This window comes from Nothoprocta perdicaria, unplaced genomic scaffold, assembly GCF_003342845.1.
Source record: "Nothoprocta perdicaria isolate Ctin4 unplaced genomic scaffold, notPer1 scaffold_461, whole genome shotgun sequence".
NCBI classification, from domain to species: Eukaryota; Metazoa; Chordata; class Aves; order Tinamiformes; family Tinamidae; genus Nothoprocta; species Nothoprocta perdicaria.
Window position 1 is genome coordinate 57005 of NW_020455712.1, and position 22175 is coordinate 79179.

Consider the following 22175-nt stretch of genomic DNA (forward strand, 5'->3'; position numbering starts at 1 on the left):
GGTCTCCTGCCCCCTCTGCCTGACTTCTTACGCATAGGGATGCACTGTTGCTGGGCATGGAGGAAATGCCGCTTGAAAACTAACCAGCTCTCCTGGGCCCCTCTTCCTTCTAGAGCCCTAGCCCATGGGATCTTTCCCAGCAGGTCTCTGAAGAGGCTAAAGTTGGCCCTCCTGAAGTCCAGCGTAGCAAGGCTACTTACTGCCCTGCCTCCTCCTCGCTGGATCCTGAACTCCACCAGCTCGTGATCACTGCAGCCAAGGTTACCCCCCACCTTCACATCTCYAACAAGGCCCTCTCTGTTTGTTAGTACGAGGTCCAGCAGCCCACCTCTCCTCGTCGGCTCCTCCACAACTTGCGTCAAAAAGTTGTCATCGACACACTGCAGAAACCTCCAGTTTGTGCCTCGCTGTGCTGTCTCTCCAGCTGATGTCGCGGTAGTTAAAGTCCCCCATGAGAACCAGGGCCTGTGACTGTGAGGCAACCTCGAGCTGCCTGTAGAAGGCCTCATCAGCCGCCTCCTCCTGGTCAGGTGGCCTGTAGCAGACACCCACCACAGTGTCTCCCACGTTGGCCTGCCCTTTAACCCTTACCCACAAGCTCTCCACCCTCTCATCATCCACTCCCAGGTTGAGCTCCATGCATTCCAGTTGCTCTCTCACATACAGAGCAACTCCACCACCTCGCCTTCCCAGCCTGTCCTTCCTAAAGAGCACATAGCCCTCCATGACAACGCTCCAGTCATTAGAGCTATCCCACCACGTTTCTGTGATTCCTATGAGATCGTGGTGCTGGGAACGCACACAGATCTCCAGTTCGTCTTGCTTATTCCCCATGCTTCGTGAATTGGTGTATAAGCACTTCAGGCAGGTAATCAAGGCTGAACTTTTCCCAGGAGGCATGAGAGARGATCMTCTATAATCATGCCCTAGCCATACTTCCCCACCACCGTAGGCCTGTTGGATATCCATTGGCTTAGGTTTTACAGGATTGATTCCCCAGTCCATATGACACTCCCCCTCCCCCTTCCTGCTTAGTTTAAAGCTCTCCTAATGAGATTGGCCAGCCTTTTGGCAAATACCCGCCTGCCCTTCTTGGTGAGGTGGTTTCCACCTTGTCTTATAAGGCTGCTATATTGAATCCAGTTTTATCAAGAGCTATCACATCTGAACTAATTATTTTTTCACATTTTGGGCATACTGCAAGATAGCTTTATCCAGAATTAAATAATGAACTAGTTTATCTTCTGTTGAGTCTACATACAGGGGAGAGATACAGAGACAGCTTTTTCACCCCATAAACCCTACCACATATTATAAAAAATAGTGTGGCCCATTTGCACAGACAAGAGGAGCCTAAGTTGATTCATATACACATGCATGCAAACGTACCTATGTCTTCAGTTAACAAACCTCATCTCCTAGCGGACTGTACCTCCTTTAATACAATATAGCACATATCGAGAAAACTGAAATAATAGAAAAGTTCATCTTAAATGCCTTCTGTGCAGTGAATTTTAGGAGGGAATTCGCCCAACACTACATGAGAGCCAAGAAAAACATTTCTCCTTCTATATAAACCACAGAAAAGCAAGACCTTCCTCAGGATAAYGTAACAGTTGCTTTGGCCCCTTCTTTTCAGTTCAGAAGCTGGTGGCTGATTCCCATAGCTCTTTTTCTAGCCCATCTGTGCCAATTTCCCCTTCTGAACCAGCATCTCAGGCCACCCCTGCAGAGCCTGTGCAGCTCCCTGATGTTCTGCTACATCAGTCCTTCTGGAAAGGAGGTGACACAGTTGCACCTCTCTCACAAGGACGACTCTCCAGCAGGGCTGACGCTGCCAGGACCTCAAGTCCCATCAAAAGGCAAAAGCACAGGATGTAGCCAGCTAGTCTCATGCTGGTAGCTCTGCCAGGCAGCAGTCCCAGGGATGCAAGGCTGCTGACTTTGCCTCTTGAACCTGTGATAAAGAAGGCTTTGTCTGTGCCATAAGGTCAGCAAGAATTTTTCATGGGGAAAACCTTTCAGTACATATTTATTGATTTATGGGGCAGGGTCTTTCATTTTGGTACTACAGTTTCATAAACCAAGATTGTATTGATCATCCAGACTTACAAGATTTTCATGTGATCTGTAATGCTGTAGGCCCTATGAAGCATTACAATCATGTTGGAACAAGTCCAGGAAAAAGACTGTAAATATACAGATATGTACAAGTATAGTTTTAGAATGGTAGATGTGATATTTTCAGTCAAAGATTGTTAACTAAAAAGTAGAGAAAAAATGTTATACCTTATTACACCACTTTCATCCTTGTAATTTCGTAAGTTCAAAAAGAAAGATGTTTTTAACCTTCTCTTTCTAATTCAGTAAAAGTGTAAAATTAAAAGAAAAAATCCTTGTATTTTGCATAATAAAAAGAAAAAAGCTGACAAAACACGAAACCATTTCAATATGGGAAAAAGTTGATAAGATAGGAAAGGTTATCAGTTAAGTTATATAATAATGTTCCACTTCAACACAGAGGAAATRGAGCAGAGAAGAAACAGCACAGCTGAGGAAGAGTCAAATTAAGACTATGTTTTGTTCACCTCATAAAGATAACATTTTTAATATAGCAGATAGCATTTATTAACTGAAATGCTTTAAAGCTTTTGACAGGTTTAAAATTCTTGAAGCAGAACAAAAGCTCAGTGCATGATGGAGAATGGTGACAAATTACTAGTACTGTGCATCAGACTCCTGCTGTTAAAAGCAATAAGAAAAGAACAAGCCTTCTGCAAACATCAGAACATATACCCTGAAAGCCTCAGTATGCAAACTAATCTTTCCTGCATTAACTCAATACAACATTTTAAAGCAATCAAAAGGATTTTTCTTTTTTGGAAGCCAACAGCAGCCAACTTTGCAACATTTGATACAACAGGATTTCACTAAAGCATGATATCTTAATTCTTCACAAAATTCAAGACCTCACATATGCCAAGGAGTTCATAAAGGTAAGAATAGGAGATTTTTATAATACATACACCAGACTTGATCAAAGCTTACAATTTAGAAACTGTATAAAATAAATGCCTTTTAATCTAAATCAATGAAGAAAAAGAAAATCAGTTAAATTAAAAAGAAGGTACACATTGAAACAAATCTRTTTTTTTTAAGAAAGTCTTGCCAAAAAGTTTTTTGTTTTTTGTTATTTTTTCCCCTGAGTAAAGGAGAAAGAATCATTTGGAAAAGAAAATATTCTCAGTGGTAAATCAACATGAAATCAACCAGAAAATTGTTTCCCTCTGCCTTGTTGCATTACATCTGCTCATTAACAAAACAAAGACAGTAATTCCTTTCTTAACTTTTGTTCACTGTGATCAGCTAAACTATATTAGTATGTATCCATTTAAACAATTAACTCTATAAGTACACAGTGAGCAATAGCATTGTTTATAAATGCATGGACTAGATATCAGAAAGAGTATATTCAAAACAAAGCTCAATGGATTAACTTCCTCAGTGGGGTTCATCCATATCATTTGCAATAGTCCAGTAAGCAGTCACTSCTAAAGGAAACAACCCTTACCTCGTAAAGCATGTAAATGCAGATRTATGTGCTCTACAAGTCCAGTTCATAAAACAGATCATTTTTATTATGGAGACTGACTTTAGTTACTCAACTTGGAAAATGTCAGACACACAGCATAATGTAACTTAAAATCCCACAGGCATCTTTCTATTTTCAGTCCTTGCTAATTTATACTTTCCTCTACACTAAAATTTATCTTTCATATATTTTTGATGAAGTTTTTGGAGTTCAGCTACCATAGTTTTTTATTACAYATAGATGTATTTAATCTACTCTATTAAATTCTAAAGCTCTTACAAGTTTTGGTTACTTGCCAACATACTATGCTTTTTTACCTGTAGCCGAAAAAAAAAAAACCATCTAACCAAACAACTCACCCCTCTCCCCTCAAAATTTCTTTTTAAAGTTAAATAACTATCATCATATGCTGAGAGAAATCTACCACTTAAGACTGAACTGCTGGGTTAGGTCTCCCTTTGTATTGTCTTTCTTATCCTTGTTTTCTGAAAAACTTGCACGGGCCAGTTACTGATTTAACAGGATTGCTAATGTTTGTTTATCTGTATGCAAGCGAAGCTTCAAAATTAATTGTCAAGTTCAAGAGATATAATTCTGCCCTTTGTTAGCTTATCTAATGAAAACAATACCCTGGCAGATAAAATAGTCCATTATCCATGGTTACTATCCACTCATTTTTCAGCTGAAACTGTGAAGGATAAGAAATTGAAATTGTGGCAGTACTGCACCATTAATAAAACTGACTGTGATTGTTAAGTTTGCATACTGAATAATGCGTCTTTGGCCAGTGTATGCAGTGGCCTATACAAACCTGAGGCTTCTTTGAAAAATTATTACATTGAAATGGAAACTAAAAAGATTATCCAAATCCAGTCATGGATATATTACTGAANTTTTTTTTTTTTTTTTTTTTTTTTTTTTTTTTTTTTTTGGTTGTGTGGGTTTTAAATTAAAAATTTGTCAAAATTTCTAAATAAGAAATAAAAGTGCTGATGCAATAGTTCTAATTCATCCTCTCCCCTCTTTCTAAACTCATATGCATCCTCTGTGAGAAGATCTATTGCTCAAATCTTGTTAAGAGTTAAAAATTATAAAAAAGAAAAAAATGCTATTGCATAGATTATGTCTAGAAAATACTATATTTATTTGAGCACCAACTTTTGATTTATAATAGCTAGAAGTGATATACATGTCACACTTTTACATGTGGAAAGCCAGAAACATGAAAGTGTCTTAACAGTTGCATACAAAATATGTGTTGACATACAGGAAGATAATTTAAAGGGACACTGAAAAAGATATGATGTGATGATATTGCACATCTAACCTATCTCAGACAGATAGACATCTATGATCCTGGAACTGCAATTTCAGAATATTATTCTAGCCCTGCAAAGCCCTCCTTTCTTGCTTTAACGGGTCAAAGGTCTTGGAGAGTAACATAAGCAGCTTATTAAATTAAAGTGTTTTCTCAAAGAAATGCCTCAAGGCAAAAATATATAACTGCAAACAGAACAAACAGGCCTTAATTTGCAGAGTTTACATCTGTTTTTAAGCAATGAAGTAGAAGGAGCCTCAGTGAAGGAAAAAAAGCTTTTCCCTGGATGAGAAATATTGCAAATATTTCCCTCTTTTAGTCTAATCACATATTTAAAACAGATGCTGTCTAAACATATTTTTATCAAATTATTTAGGTTAATCTTAGTACACATTAGTCTCAYGTTTTTTTCAAACAATACAAAGGACAAAAGTGTGCATATGGGCACATACATATTTAAACAGGTGTAGATGAACACTAAAATGTGGTACTGTCTTACAGAATGACCAATATGCTGAAAATCATCCTCTCTGTCCTACAAAACAGATGACCATTTTTACTCCATCTTTTTTTATTCTGAATTCTGAATGGAAAAAAAAAATAAAATTGGAAAGGTTTTGTTCTTTCCTTCAACAGATAGAAAATMTGTAAGTTTTGCTTTTCATTTATTAGTATGTATGTATGGGACAGATAGTTCTAAGAAAATAATTAGGCAGAAAAAACATTTCCGCAGTAGATAATAATTCCTTTTTCTTCAAAGATGTGAAATTCCATCTTTTAAAGAGATGTTTATCAGCTCTTTACCTCCCAGCCTCTGTTGTTGATTGTTGTCTAAGCTTTCTTACCTGACATATCAAGATCACATGAGAATGCTGAAAGAAAGGAACTCGTGCTTTAGCTTCCACTCTATTACAACCTAGTAGCAGCGAATGTATTAGAACACGGCTTAGAATGGCTTAGAATGGCTTAGAATGGCGTATTAGAATAAAAATGTTTTCTGGCTTCAGTTAAACTTAGAGAATAAGTATCTCATGGCTCATTGGTCTGTTCTCATTTTAAATGTCATTTGTTTTTCATAAGCACCCTTGGAAATAAAACTGTTTAAGCTAACAGTAAGCATTGTGAGAGAAAAAGACCTAAATGATAATAATGAATATTGTAAATCCACAAACTCTCTTTTCAAGTATTGGGAATTGTCAATTTCAAATGTTGATTTCCAAAGTAAGYATTTTGCTGAGCCAGTCTAATCATGTAGAACTTCAACATTTGCATATATTATGTAAATTAGATTTTGAAACATTTCTGTTTTTTTTTTTCTCCACTGAAATTGTTATTTTACAGGCATTATGTAAATGAAATGTGGTAGATACAGTCTTTTTTTTTTTTCCCCTCCAGAGAAATTTATAAAACTTTCAAAAACTCAATGAACTCCTGAGTGTATATGATTCAGCAAATTACAACAAGGAAATTTTTAAGAGGTATTATTTTTCCTTCTTTCTATGTTGCCAGAGAAATATAGTTCTGACTAATAAAACCCCTCATGAACATTTTGTCAAGGCCAAAGGTTGAATGCAGCAAAAGAGAGAACAACTATTCTTACAAAGTTATGTCTTCTTGAATGAATCGTATTAAAATTCTCAATGATGTGCACACAATCCAAATATCTTTATGCACTTACAGTGCTTCAACTAAAGTCACTACCACTTAAGCCTCTCTGTAATTGTTACCACTGCTAACAAGGTTAAAGCAAATGGGAAATGCTCACTTACAATGATAAATGAAATGTATTGATACTCTCAATTATTGATATATATGATTCCATGTACATAGAGCAAGGTATACCTTTCAAGCAAGGTATTATCAAATGAAACAGTTTCTACTTTTGAAAAGGTCATGAGTTGAGATAATAATGAAAAAAAMCACCTTCTAGAATTTCCTGTATTCCCCCCAAAAATACTGAGAGATGTCCCAGTCCCTTAATCATCTTTGTAACTCTCCGCTGGACCCTCTCTAGGAGCTCCACATCCCTCTCATACTGGRGAGCCCAGAACTGCCCCCAATACTCCAGGTGCGRCCTCAATAGAGCTGAGGAGAGGGGCAGGATCACCTCCCTTGACCCGCTGGCAACACTCCTCCTGATGCAGGCCAGGATCCCATTGGCCTTCTTGGCCAYGAGGGCACACTGCTCGCTCATCRTTAACTTGGTGTCCACCAGGACTCCCAGGTCCCTCTCCGTGGAGCTGCTCTCCAGCAGGTCGAGCCTTAATCTGTACTGGTGCCTGGGGTTATTCCTCCCCAGATGCAGGACCCTGCACTTGTCCTTGTTGAACCTCATGAGGTTCCTCTCTGCCCAACTCWCCAGCCTGTCCAGGTCCCTCTGGAGGGCAGCACAGCTCTCCGGAGTGTCGGCCACTCCTCCCAGCTTGGCATCATCCGCAAACTTACTCAGGGTGCACTCCGTGCCCTCGTCCAGGTCATTGATGAACAGCACTGGGCCCAGTACTGACCCCTGGGGGACACCACTGGCCACAGGCCTCYAACTGGACTTGGACCCATTTATCACCACCCTCAGAGCTCTGCCATCCAGCCAGTTCTCAATCCACCTTAAATGTAGGTGAAATAAAACCAAGCTTTAGAAAGCATTGCCTGTAGGCATAATTTGAATTTAATCAGAATATTTTTCACAACTTTTTCTATGTTATGGTGTTCATTACTAAGATGAATGTGACAGAGAAGTTTACTACTCAACCGACAATTTGTGAAGAGTAGAGGAGGATCTCAGGAAGTGGCATGGAAAGAAATTAAATAACACAAAACTTCAGTGCCTTGTCTGATTGAATCCAGAGTGTGTCCACCCATGTCTGCAGTGGCTACTCAGATAGGTCTATTAGAAAGGCTAAGTTTTTTAGACTRTATGTTTATATTGTATCTGGTGGTGGTAAAGCAGTTAGATCTGGAGATGTGTTTTAAGTACATCTTGGATGCTGTTTAATTAAGAAATTTATAGAGAAAATCTATTTAATATATTCATTTGAAAGAGTATAAAAAGAGATGGAATCATATATTCCTAATCTGAAGTCTTAGTTATTTTTAAAGGATCCCTTTACTCTCCCATACTCTCCAATATTCCAATCAGTACTGACYACAGTTGGAATCACCCTTTTATTACAATATTTAGCATTGTTTACACAACCTTGTTTTTTTAGAATATGGTCACTTGTCTGTAGATTTTCTGCAACCTCATCACACAATACATACAAGCTATATTGTTATTATTGTAACTTTTTCTTTTTTTCTTCATACCAAAAGAAGAGAGAAACAAAAGTTTCCTTCAAGTTTGGAGGTACCTGAAGGAACTTTTTAAGCTTTAGTAGCAGATATCAATGATGTGCTTGTTTTTTTAAGGGAAGAACATATTGCTACCTGTATTTTTGTTGCACATCAGAGACAAATATTTCACATACTTGAAAAAGGAACATGCCTTTATCTGCACTAGAGGATCRTCAGTATATGGCACATATTTTGTTCCTATTTCATAGTCTTTTCTTCAAAGAAAAAGAAAGGAAAATTATCCATAAATAGTGAAGAAAAATTTTCTGCTAGAAAGAGACAAACCCCCCAAAAGTAAAAAGTGGACTTTTAAGGAGGTACAATTTTGAAAGTGAAGGAATATTCTCTGATTTTTATACCAACARTAAAAATAGCTTTACCACTACAAATCCTGCCGAAGATAGCTAATCAAACCTGTTGACTTGGTTTAATTCAGGAATTATAGGATGAAATTCAAAGGCTTATTTTATAGCTTTCAAACAAAGTGATCCAKTAGCACTAGCTGTTTGGCAGTCATCATATTTTCAGGGAATAAGTTGCTGGATATTTTTCCTTATTTGAATAAGCTTTTTCCACGTATTCAGAGGTAGTACCTCATCATCCACCTCTAAATTTAAAAAAGGTATGCATACCTCTAAATAATACAGAGATGTATTATGTCAGTTTTAGCTATATTTACCATCTTGTTTTCATTGCTTTTAATCACATGGAAAAAAAGGTTATAGCTACCTGATAGACTTTGATTATATGGCTTATTAAGCAATTGTTAAGGTTCAGCATTTCCGGTCTTCACAAAAGGAACCTATGCCATTAATGGTATAACACTAAAGACAGAAAAACAGCTTCTCAGAGTATTGGTAACTGTAGTATTTCAGCAAAGATTTTTACTTGTAATGGATTCATTATTTAATAAGTAATCCCAGTAAAAAGGCTGTTAAGACAGATCACAAAATAACATTTTCTCCCTCTAGAAATTCTGACATTTTAAAGTTTGGTATAACACCAAGCTGAGGGAAAGGTTCAGTGCTTCTGAACAAAAATGAAAAAGACCACTTAGGAATACAGGATGATTTTACAGAAATATTTCATGTTTGATAATATCAAAAGAGATATGACATAATGCCATTATGAAAGAAAGTAGTAAAGCTGTAGTAGTAAAAAGAAAGTATGAAAACTGAAATTAACAGGACCAGTATGCAACTGCTTTAAATTTTCATTGCTAAAAATGTATCAGAATAAGAATATTATCTTTTAGTGTTTGGATTTCAGGAGAAGGTGAAGTTCTACTGGGAAACCACTTTCAGGTATGTTTTCTTAGCCTTTTGTATAAGCCTCACAACCTGTGGCAGCATTAAACAGAGCATTACATTTGGGAAATTAAATCTCTCCAGCCCCAGAACAAGACTGAGATCAATTAAAATAAAGCAAAAAAGCTTCCAAAATAGTCTATTTCAATGTGAACTCCAATATCATCAGAGGTAAGGAGTCAAGATGATCCTTGACGTCTCTATCTTAACCTCTTACACTGCAAAGGGAAATTCATCTTARTATTCAACAGAGGTTATCTGTACTCTGTTTTATGTGCAGCTTGCTTGTAATATGCCTGCTCTGTATTAAATTATCAAAGAGATTATTGTTTTATCTRTGTCTTAACTTATCTCAAAGGAAAACATTGCAAGGTTTTCTGACAGCTTTTAATTTAATTATCAAGAAGACAACACTGTTACATTCTCATTTTTAAAAACATAGTAATACTGTAACAGAAAACTGGTAGAAATTATACGCAGTACGAATATCACAACTACATTCTTCTTGGCAAGTTAAATGTGCTCCATTTTTAAAAATTCAATATTCTAATAAACTGTCATCTGAAACAAGGCTAATTTTACCAAATAAGTCAGATGTAATTCGGACCTAACACAAAGCCAGTTGAAATCAGTGACAGTTGTTCCATCAACTTCAGTTTATTCTGGCTTAAATCTTTAGGCTGTGTTCCAGCAGTCCATCATTTTCCAAAAATGAATTAGCATTAACATTAAAGCATATGCTTTAACAAAGAGGGATGTATTTAAGTATGCACTTAAATGCTGTTTTGAACTGGGACTTTAACAAAAGCTGAATGGGATTCCAGGATGAATTTTCAGTCAATTTCCTACTATGCTCTAATCAATTCTAAAGATAGTTTATTTCTGCATTTAAAKGTAGGCAGGTGTTACAATAATAAGTGACGATAATGATTTTCTCATGATATAGTGAATAATTTGACACATGCTTTTCTCTTTTTAGAACTTATTTTTGTGAGAACAACGTAAAGCTTAATGGTCAAGAACCACGTACTGACAATATTAAAAATACCTGTTGGTTTTGAGTGATTAATGCAAAGGGCAAACTATTACAATAAAATATCTTTAAATGCATCAGTGAACAATAATCCATAGCTGATTAACCTTAACTATATAAAGTTCTCATTTTAACTTCAAATGCAAAAAAGTATTCTCATAAATCTTTAAAGACCTCAAAATCAAAAAGTAAAGTCTCAAATGAAAAGCATATATATGATCAACTATATGCTCCTTATTCATCCAGCAGAATCACTCCTAGCAGCATGATCAGAAATTTAAAAATAATTTCTGCAGCATAAGAACAGACCATTGCTGACATTTTGTAACCTAGAAGACATACTTGTTAGCAAACCTCAGAAAGTTTCCAAGAAAGGTATATGAAATATTGTGAGACCTAATTTATAATACATTTTTATTATTAATAATAAAACAGGAGCATTAAACAGAGGCAAATGCTTGAATTTTCAGTTTAATCTATCATGTCTAGGACAGAGGCTGAGTACTAAATGAACACTGCTTCATTATTTTTGTGTTTGACAATATCTAGCTCTTTCAGACATGGTTGAAAACCACAATGTGCTATAAAACAAAGAAATGGTATTTATCCCAGAGGACTCTACATTGTTTCTTCACTTCTCATTGCACATATTATCTAGAAAGGCAGTAACTCATTTTTTTAGGAAAATTAAAGAAGAGATATATTCTACATATCCTGTCCTTCCTCAAGTACATGTTTTGAGCTAGTCTCAGTTTACTTAATACAGATGGGGAATAATAACAGAATATCATGGCTACATATATTGATTGGTACCACGGTGAATARCCCAATACATGCCTTAAACTACTATCAACTAATTCAGGTTTGGAAATTATTCCTGACCGGTTAGTGTGCTTACACCAGGGATAGAGAAATTATTCTTTCTGGGTCAGATTCGGCTCTTGATTCTAGCATCATTAATAAGGCATGTCTTCACTATATTCATAGCATTTTTCTGAGAGATGTGTATAAGGTCAGAATTTGGTTTTATATTAGCTGAAAAAATACAAAGATGTAGAAATGATCACATAGGTCTTTAGGACTGAGTTACTCAGTGATGGAGTAGAAGATATTCCATTTTTGGCATATGGAGGTGAACATGCAGATTTTCAATATGTGAATTTATGATTAGTAGAGAGAGTACACAGGTGAAGGTAAGCCGAGAATATAAGACACAGAAAAATCACAATGAAATTTCCACTGTGCATTTATGGTAGTTATATCTTCATTATATTTTTTTTTCTCCCTTATGTTTATATATTGTGTTACTACTAAACAAATTATATGGAAAATACATATGAACTGAAAGCAAAAGATAGTTTGTTTTTTTTTCTTGTCGCAGTGACAGAAAACTGATTCATAATATACTGATAAAAACATTAAAACAGCCATGGCTGTCATTCATGATTCATACAGGCATTAATCTATTTTGGCAATGCACACATCAAAATGATTTTTCAGTGTTTCTCCTCCTTTCAAGAGGGATTCTAGCCATTCATGACTGCTTAATGTCTTGAGTCTTATATAATTGTGTAAGGTGACCATTAAGCACGTAAGGCGGCTGCACCTATTCTCTATCACAAGGTATTACTGTCTGTGATTGAAATGCTTTGATAATTTACTCTTCTCCTTGCTGGATGACAAAAATATTTTAAGTGTATATATGATGAAAATCAAACAAAACTAAGTCATACACTGATAGAAAGAAAGAGAAAGACAAGGGGTGTCCATCTGAAAAATAATAGTCTACAGACATTAATAAACAGAAGATATTGGAAAAGGCTAGATGTTTGTGCTGTCATTGTCACTTATCCAGTCCAGATTTTCTAGAAATAAAAGGTTCTTTTTGATGTTGAAATTCACTTATTTACTTTCATTTTTCTACATTAGGAACTAGGATCAGAATTACAAGACCTTTGTTTATATTCTCCAAATCCAGTTCTACAAGACTGAAGTTTAAATAAATTTTTTTGCTGATTTTGTAATGATTCCTTCTAAAAAGAAAAAGAAGGTCGTGATTTGTTCTCCAACAAGCAGAAAGTGAGGAAGTCATGTGTTTGGATTCCACCGTCCTCCCAGCAAAGCCATTCATTTTGCTTTTCTTTCACTTTGCTCTCCAAGACCAAATACAAAGGAATCTGGAATGAGCTATTATGGCAAACAGTGACCACTGAGAGGCACTCTGTTAACCATAGTCTAGCTTGCCTTCTCTCGGAGAGGAGAGGAGTAGAAAAACTATTCTTCTCAGCACGAAAGACCCAAAAGACCTGAGAGGCCCTAGGATTGCATTTGCGGTGACAGTTCTTCCTTGGCATTGAACATGCAAGATCTTTTTAATAAAAGCAGACAAGGTAACATGATTTCCTTCTTCAGTTCCATCATCTCATGCTTTTAATTGCAAAGAGTTAAAATATAAAAGCATACATGGAACTACAGTACCTAAGATCTACTTCTCACGTTTCCTCTAAAGCAAAGAAATGCTTTTACATATCGTAGACTCTATTTTCTGCTAATGGGAGGCATAAGAGCTTCATAAGCCTTCATGTTGATGTAGATTTGAATGATATTTGAAATATTTAAGATGCCTTCCTTTGACTACAAGTCTTAGCATTTTTATCTTAGCAGCAAAAAGGGCCTTCAGAACCCTTCAGAAGCAAGTGAAACACAGGCAGCCCTAAGATACTGGCTGAAAAGGTAACAGAGAATGCTGGGATTTTGACTGTCGACACAATTGTTGAAAAACAGCTTCAAAATGGCATATAAAGGTCAAAGCAATTTTTAGGTTGGATGCTCAGGGATATGTTGCCTCCTCAAGTCAAAAAGTATATTTTTTGCTCCTTCTCTGTCCTTGATTATTAAATAGATACATAAATGGATTTAGCTATTTAGAAACGTGTCCTTTCACTTGGAATGTGTCTGTAAGCACTTTGTGCAAACATATTTCAGCCAAGGGAGATCTTTTGGTTATTGCTTAGAATAACCTCTCAGGGTATGCACAGTCCAGACTAAAACACAAGCCAGAGYTTTACTTCTTCATCAGATTAATTCTTAACAAAACATTACAATTTYAAAGCAATGACCCTTCTATGCCCACCTCCATAAACAGGTTTTGTCTTCATCTGCATGGCTCACAATTTCTGTTTCTCTTAATGTAGTTTTTCCCGTGCCAAACTCCTGAATACACACAACACATTCATACACACTGGTTTTCTATCATGTATCTCTTGAATACCTTTTCTTTTGCCATCAATGACACTGCATCTTTTTTTCAAATTCTTCTTACAAATCCACTTCCATGGTCATATTGAACATTTGTCCATCACCATTGCTACTGCATCTTTATAAATGAAAAACTGCATCCCTATTTCCCCTTGCCAATCTCCCTTCACTCCTGCCACATTCCTACACTTGCCTCGTTCAATTTGTCTTTAATGTGACTCTGCAAGCAAGTCTCAGTTCAAACACATCCTCATTTAAGTCTCACTTGAACACGGACCTCTGCAATGATGCTTAGGAATCAAGCTGACCTGAGCAGAAACCTGCTGCTCCCTTTCTGCCCTTAGACTGCTAGCTCTCAGGTTACTACTTTGAAGATGCACATTTACCACAATATGAATGCCGCTGTAAATTAATAGCTCTAAAAAGAAAAAAAAAAAAAAAAAAGAAAGGAAAAATCCATGCAGATGAGGAAAGTTGTGAATACACTAGAAAACAAACACAGGTTTGTCTGGTTCACAATTATCTAACTGATCAGTTTTGCACTAGAGACAATTTTTTTGCCACGTAGAATCACTGCTGTTTTTACCAGGGAATGCAGAGTCACTTTTTCTATTATAGCTATCAATTATTCAGTTAGCAGTAGCTAAGTGCTAAGTACTTTTGCTAAGTTCAAGGCCATTCAACTGTTTTGGTGGGAACTTTTATTCAGAGCCAACAGAACTGTTTGTTTCCTGTTATACTGAGACATAAATGTTCTTAACTGGTSACATTAAGGGTGTGTGTTGGTTTKTTTGTTTTTGTTTTGTCTTAAAAAAAAATCAAAATAAGCCATGTGCATTTGTAGAGAGAGCTGTATTTCAAACTGATGTTTCAGTTTCTCTTCAAACCAACCTAAGAAATAAAACAGTAAGCTAGATTAGAAAAAGAAATGTTCAATATTAATTTTTACTATGGAGGAGAAATGTAGAAAAGCCACCACAGTCAATACAAACTGTAGATTGTAAAAATTTTTGAAACCAATTCTTACCTTTCTTCCCTGTTTTGTAAACCAGCAGAATCCAAAAGACAGGTACTTAATTTTTGCACACTATCCATAGGAGCAATGAAGATATCATCAAGGTTTTTTGTTGAGTATGAAATATTTCTTTGTAGCAGAACTTTCAAAACTATGAGAGAATAATGGATGAAATTGTTCCTGTTCTGAAAACATTTATTTTCTTGTTTCATCAAAAGCAATTAAGGGGGTCTTAATAAAGGGCTAAGAGAATCTTAATTCCTTCAGCTACACAGGTTATTTTGCAGCTTAKGTAGATTATTGGTAATACCAAGTTGTCTTTCAACAGCTCAACATTATAAGTTAAATTAAAGAATTTAATTCAGCTATTTGCTAGCTAAGAGCCCAACTTCATGGCACATGAGGTTGACATGTCATATGAGGTCTTTTCTTGAAGGCAGTGTTAATTCTGTAACTCTTACTATCTTTCATTAAAAAATGACAGCTTTCACTCAGAGTGTGATTCTTGCTCTTCTCTCTGTATTTTTCTCAAACTTAGTGTGGCTCTTGTTCTACTATGTTGTACACTGTCTTTATGGATGCTACTAACTTTCGGGAAACCCAATGGAGCCAAAGAAATTACTAAAACCTCAAATGAGACCTTCCTGCCCTGGGATCAGTCCTAGTGACATATGATTTCTTTAAAGTTCTCTTTAAAGTTCTCTGCTGAAACTTCTCATCAATTTCTGATGAAGAGACCTGTTTRAACAAAAATCTATGCTCATTTTCAGATATAAAGAAGGTATGGACTCTTAAAAAACAATTTCTATGATGTAATATATCTACTGAATCATATGAAATTTAACATGGTCAGTAAATTATTATTCAGAAACAACTATAGTGAATAGTTCTAGCCCAAGGAAATGTAGCTGTTTAAAGAAATCATAATAGSAAAGATTTTCTTGCAACTTCAGTTTTCAGCAACTGAAATTTGGAGAAGACAATAAATCTAATTGCTTCCCTCAGTTTAATCAGACACATATTTAGAAAAGCTCAGAGGCTTAGGAAACAATAAAATGATATTTGCCTATAACACTTGAATSTTTACTCAAATGTGAAAACCCTAGTACCATAAAAGTTTTCATTAGTGACAGAATGGCAAGAATAAAAATTAAGTTATATTGTATTTTATACAGTGAGATAAGGAGAAACAAAATGCTAATATGAACAGCTTGTCATAGCCTAGTAGATACTATAAATGTCTAAAGCTACAAGTATACAAAACATTTTGAATGAGCGTTTAAGATTTACAGCATTCAGCTACTTACTCTAAGTATTTTTTAGCATGTACTGCCATGCTTTTTTTATCAACAGTCATTTGTGATATCTTTACAGTTGTCAAGAATATTTAAACATCACTGATACTTGACAGAACAAGATAGAGAAACAATCCTGATGTGTTAAAAACATGTAATAAAACTTTTACCACAATGAATATAAAAGTATATTGGCCAGGTATATTATTATTCATTCCTGTCAATTATCCAGCTACATAGTTGGTCAAATTTTTAAAATATATGCAGCTGACATACAGAAAAGTCTCCCTTTCATCAAAACTCACAATTCAGAGGACTGTAGGAAATTTTCAACAGAATCATTTGAAAGAAATTGAAATGAAAGTGGAGGTTTTTTTCTGAAGTATTTTTATTTTCTGTTTTAGTGTTTTCTTCTTACATATTTCCTATCTTACCAAATCTAGTTGATATCATTTAGACACTTTGTTTTTTTCCAAATAAAACATTACAGACACTTTGTTTGACAAAATACTAATAGTCTGAGAAAGTTCAAGAAGAAAAACTTTTGAAATGCTGTAATGTACTGTAAAAAACAGAAACCTGTGATTCAATAGATACTGACATCTGAGTACATTTATCAGAAAAATGAATTTGTGAAATGGACTTTCTTCCCATTATTTTATCTAAAGATATTGAAATGACATCACCAAAGATTTTAAGATGCAAGAATATACAGTAATAAAAATGGATATACTACAGGACATTAGAACCTTTATTTCCAGGAGAACATACCAGTTTAGAGACTGTACAGAAGTAGCATAAAAAGTTTTTTTTTTTCCCCCCAAGAGCTTGTAATCTAAAATGAGAGATAGGCTTATACAGAGACATGACAAAATGCAATAAAAGTGAGCAGTGATACAGTTTTGGTGATGCAGTTAGGAAGTTTTAGTTAGTTAGTTTTATGTGTCTAATGAATCACAGAAAGAAAAGACTTAATAGGTTTCAAAGACAACTAGAATAGCGGTTTCACAGACAGTTTTGAAAAATCTATCTATGACACGGAAAATTAACAAACAGACAATGGAGGCCAGTCCAGAGACCAAAGAGGAGAAGTGAATAAATWAGGTTTTGAAAGGCAAGTAATTGAGGTGTGAGACGTCAAAGCTGAAAGACAGCACAAAAATGACAGCACAAAAATGGCATGTCAAATCCAGTATGGGGAAGCGGATGGTTCTACAGGCACACTCAGGTACATCTGGTATCAGTAATGGAAGTAARGTAGTAATATTTATCTACTACCAACACAGAACTAGTACTCATCAGTATTACTAATTACTTACTTATTACAGGGAAATCCCTACTGACATATTTTGTTTCTTTCTGTGCTTATTCAAATTTCAAATGTGCCTAAAATAAGATAGAAAGAAGCAAAGTGAATATTTAACTTGGGAAATAAGATCCACTTTCATAAGGGATAAGACAAAAAATCCTCAGTTTCCAAAATCCAAACCGTGACTCACTGGAATCATAATAATTGTAAAATTGCAGAAGTAACACACAATTATGTCAGAAAAGAGGAAGTATACAGTAGTTGTTATTGCTATAGACATAAATATGGGAAAGCCTAAGGATGCTGCTGAAACAAAATGATTCAAAGTAGCAGATGATCTGATATTGTAGTGCCTTATGTCATGAGTAAAAACTGCCTGTGAGTAGAAGGATGATATGATGAGTCATGACAAGCAGATTATACATTTATTGTTTCATTATATCCTAGTAAAAGGGCTAAAATAGCATCTCTTTTTTTTTCCCCTGTATTTATACCATTGGAGGTTTTCCAGCATGTCATGAAATTTCTGTATTCAGCAGGGAGGATGACAGAACAGAAGAGGTTGGGAAATAATGATTTGTCAATCAAAACCTTTAATTGTACCTGTACATCAGAAAATTTAGACATCTAAATGTCCCTAACTGTGATTGCTACTCAGCTCAAACAAGATTGTCAGACATCACACTTCCTTTTACTGTTCAGCTTCTGCTTCATGTTACTTAGTGTCCATCATAATGCTGATTAGGAACTTGCCAAATGTAGTTCTGACATCCCAGAGGAAAAGACATGTCCCTCAAAAGAAAATTATAGCATTCAGGAATCGTCAGTCAAATAGACCTCTTGCTTAACTGAACATGYTCTACCTGAATAGTTTTCTCATAAAGGAGCCAATTAACTTTGCTATGATGTGTTTACAGTATATACTGAAGTATGCAAAGAATGCCAAGCTAGTGATGCTTCACTAGTCCAGTGTAGATGCAGTTATGCCATTTCCAGATTTATGCTGTCTTTGCACGAGTCAACATAGGTATCTTAAGCACAGACCTTTTAGTCCCATGGTTGTCTAGGTAAAGTGACGGCATCTGCAACACATAGTTGTGGTCAAGGGATATGCAACAAAAATACAAGACTCTGTATGGAATTAAATGGTTTTTGGTATTTCGTGAGAGAAAATAAATAAATAAATAAATTCACTACATTTCTAATTTTCTAGGATTCTGACCCTCCCAAAGTCCCAGCCTGTCTAGTAACTATGACAGCCTAAATTCCAACACTTCATGCAGGGTATAGGAAAAAACATAAATTCTTTACAGAGAACTTGTTCAGGTAGTGACTGCCTAAAGTCCACCCTCTGGAGTGCTTTATGAGAAGCTGGAAGTCTAATACAGCTGCTCTTGTTTATTTCTTTATTTTTTAACATGAGGTGACATACACAACCCCACAGTACAGTTCTGATAAAGAYTGTGAGCAATTTTCTGCATGAGATTTGAAGTTCACCATTCATTTGGGTGCCATATAATAATCTCTGTTGAGATTATTAGTTTTGAAAGATCATGGTGATTGGGAGAGGTTCCTGGAGTCTGGAAGACAGCTAACTTCATTTCTGTCTTCAAGAAGGGCAAAGTAGAAGATTTGGAAAAGTACAGGCTGGCCAGTCTCACCTTGAATTCTGGAAGGTGGTGAAGGAACTAGTCCTGGATTCTACTTTCAAACAAGTGGGGGGCAGAAATGTGATTGTGAGTAGTCAGCATGGATTGGGGGGCAGAAATGTGATTGTGAGTAGTCAGCATGGATTTATGAAGGGAAATTCTACCTAGCCAACCTGGTAGACTTCTACAACAACATGACTTGCCAGTGAATGAAGGGAAAACAGTGGATATTATTTACTTTGGCTTTAGCAAGTCTTTTAGTGAGGCACTCTCATAACATCCTCATAGGGAAGCTGGTGAAGTACAAGCTAGCTAGGTGGTCTGTGAGGTGGACTGAAATCTCACTGAACTGCTGGGCTCAGAGGGTTGTGATCAGCTGCTTGAATTCTTATTTAATTCTTAATTCTTATTTTATTCTTATTTATCTTATTTATCTTATTTTATTCTTTAATTCTTATTTTATTCTTAAATTCTTAAAGCTGGTGGCCATTCACTTGTGGTAATGCCCAGGGGTCAATCATAGGGCCAATTTGGCTTAATATCTTCCAACGGTGTGGATGATGAGACAAAATGCATTCTTATCAGGTTTTCGGATGACACAAAATGGATAGGAGTGGCTGAAACACCAGAGGACCATGCTGCCATTCAGAGGGATGTCTGAGATCAGGCTGGAGATATGGGCAGAGAGAAGCATTATGAAGTGTAACAGAGGGAAGCACAAAATCCTGTGTTTGGGGAGTTACATGGGAATAACCCATGTAACTTGTGCACCAGTACAGGCTAGGAGGATATCTGGCTAGAAAGCACCTTTGCAGAATGGAACTTGGGGGTCCTGACTGATAACAAGTTAACAATAATCTAGCCATACATCTCATGGCAAAGAAAGCCAACAGCATCTTAGGSTGCAGTAGGCAGAATGTTTCCATCAGAATGAGGGAAGTGATCCTTCCCCTCTCCTTAGCACTGGGGGAGGCCACACCCAAAGAACTGTGTCTAGTTCTGGATTCTCTGGTTCAAGAAAGACATAAATTCCAATGAAGGTTAACAAAGATAATTAAGGGACTGGAGTATCTCTCTTTGAGGAAAGCTGAGAGAGCTTGGAGTACTCAGCCTGGAGAAGGGAAAGCTCAGAGGGTAGCTGCTAAATTTGTATAAATACTCAATCATGAAGTGAAAAGAGAACGGCTTCAGACTGTTCTCAGTGGTGAACTGAAACACAGGAAATTCTGTTTGAACATGAGAAAAACACTCCTTCACTAAATTAGAACAGGTTGCCCTGAGTGTTTGTGGAGTCTTGGAGATATTATCCAAGGAGATATTATCCTTGGAGATATTCAAAACCCACCTGGACTTGGTCCAGATGACCCTGCTTGAGCAGGGGGCAGAGCAGACCAAATGATCCCCAGAGGTGCCTTCCAACTTCACCAATCCATTGATTCTGTAACCTCTGTTAATGGGAATTTTAAATCCTTTACTCAGTAAGCTGAGTACAGTCATACCAACCAACCCAGCTTCAACTAGTGTTCACTATACATGCACAAACAGGCACCTGAGCAGATTACATTATAAATTGGAAAAGACTCCTAAACAAACGTGGGGCAAMGGGAGAAAGAAAAATGAAGAAAGCTGGTGAGCAAACCACTACTGTGCATAATAAAAGAACTTTCCATAGTTTGACTAGATTATTGAGGCATTTTTCTCTCATCTTCTGTTTGGTAAAAGAGGAGAAATCTTCTCATAAAAAAAGAAACACAGAGTTAAAAGATAGACCTATAAGTTCTATCCACCTATTAAAAACAGTAATTCCTCTCCAAAAAAAWTCAAACCATACTGGTTAAAATCTGTCAGAGATGAAAAGATCGATCTCTTGGATATTTTGAATGATCTCAATAGGCCATTATAGCGTCATCAAATTCCACTTACTTTAGGCCTTGGTAACAGTTGAAACACTCCCTGAATTTTAGAAGTTTTATCTACCAACATAAACTTTGTTCTCACGTAGGAAAAGGAAAAAGTCTATTTTGCAGAGCTATAAGATAAAAGAAGTGGAAGAAATTTGCTCACTTTACTATGAATGCACTGTCTGGATTACTCATGCAAAAGCATTTCAGTAACAGTTATGATTAATATTGTTCAACAATATTAAGAAATGAATGGAAAGTTAGATTTTCACAGTCTATGAAGAAATAAAATCTAAGTCTATTTTGAACAGCTGTAAGAAGAAATTACTAGATTTTAATTTGGTTGGTTTGAAAAAGGTCTGGAAGAATTGTAAAAAACATATGTAATATGCCATAGTAGGAGTCCTTTTGGCTAGCTAGGACKTTAGTTATAGACAACAAAAACATATTCTTCCACTTCTTCAGTTTGCACAAAAACTTGTGGGATCTATCTTTTAAATATTTCAATTACTACAAAGCTACTGAACTAGATAACACAGTTTGGGTAAATCAAGTATTGCAACAAAACCATATTCAAAAGAAAAGACTAACTAGACAAAATGTAATTCATCTTGAGAATATACTAGCAGGTTTGAGCAATAAGTCAAACAGAGTAAGATTTTGAACCATGGCATTATCAGATGAGTAGAATTACTTAAATTATGGCTGTTTGGAAATGGTGGCTGCTCCTACTGCAACTCTGCACAGAAGATTTTGGCTTTAACCTTAGATGAAATGAGAAAACTGTTAAAGTGTCTGAAACTTTTACAGAACAAAAAAGTATTTTCTATACAGTTCTAACACAGCACGCTGGTCTCTATATTATACTTACTTCAGGAAATAAAAATTCGCTATAATAAAACCAGGTGGTTTCTCTCAATTATGATGTTCTGTTCTGCATGGTTTGGGAATTTGTGGTAGGTTTTAGTGGAGACTGACAGTTCTTATATGTCACATTCAAAACTATGAGCAACCAAATCAGGGAATCACAACATCCATCTTACAAGGTGGAAGATACTTACCTTACCCCCTTTAGGTTGAAATCAGCATCAAGATTAATATGCAAAAGCATTTCAATAATAGTTATGATTAAACTTAGCTGATTAAACAGCTGTTTGAAACTCAGAAG